Raw genomic sequence first — 634 nt, forward strand, 5'->3', positions numbered from 1 at the left:
TATTTACCTTTTGGAAGATTGGGGCATGGGATTCTGTAAAGTATTTGAAATAGGAAAGGAGTGGTTAGTAGCAATGATAATGTAAAGGTACTGATGCATCATAATGAATATAAATAAATCAGCATAAATATAATGCTTTGCAAAGAAATGATTACCTTTGCCTACATGACAAAAAAAATTCCAGTCCTTCAAAAAATATTCCTGAAATGTCCAGTAGGTGGCACTTGAAAGCTTGGCTGATCTTTTCAGTCGCCATTTAAACAGTATCAAAAGCAGCAGTTCTAGTTAATCCTTTTCTGAAAGCACAAAGATTGCAAGAAACAAGGAGTGAATGGGAAAGGAGGGCCAAGGAAAGGAAGAAAAAGAGAAGGAAGGAAGGGGAATGAAGAATCATAGAGACAAAATAGAAATAAGCCAGCAAAAACATCAACTATAGACCAAGCACAGAAAGTGAGAGGAGGATTTAAGCAAGAGTGAGAGTGAAAGCCAGGATCACACTGTGGAGACAGCTGAACAGAGGGGAGAAGACACAAGAGTGCAAACAGCAGTTCAAGGATCCTCGGAGACTAGGTACCAAGAAGGTTCATAGCAGCAGCAGCAGCAGCAGCAGCAGCAGCAGCAGCAGCAGCAGCAG

At 40.7% G+C, this 634-nt stretch overlaps 1 protein-coding gene across 1 annotated transcript in view; it reads left to right on the top strand.

The window, feature by feature from the left end:
- The first annotated feature begins 240 nt into the window (after positions 1–240).
- DIRAS2 (DIRAS family GTPase 2) overlaps positions 241–634 on the top strand; it is an 18,592-nt gene continuing 18,198 nt past the window's right edge. Inside the window, exon 1 of the mRNA XM_069087262.1 lies at positions 241–634. This exon is cut by the window's right edge and continues 216 nt beyond it. The gene's annotated coding sequence lies outside the window, so the exon portion shown is untranslated.

The sequence above is a fragment of the Petaurus breviceps genome, unplaced genomic scaffold, assembly GCF_028583685.1.
Source record: "Petaurus breviceps papuanus isolate PSGF00001 unplaced genomic scaffold, PetGlider_PUasm1.0 118, whole genome shotgun sequence".
NCBI lineage: Eukaryota > Metazoa > Chordata > Mammalia > Diprotodontia > Petauridae > Petaurus > Petaurus breviceps.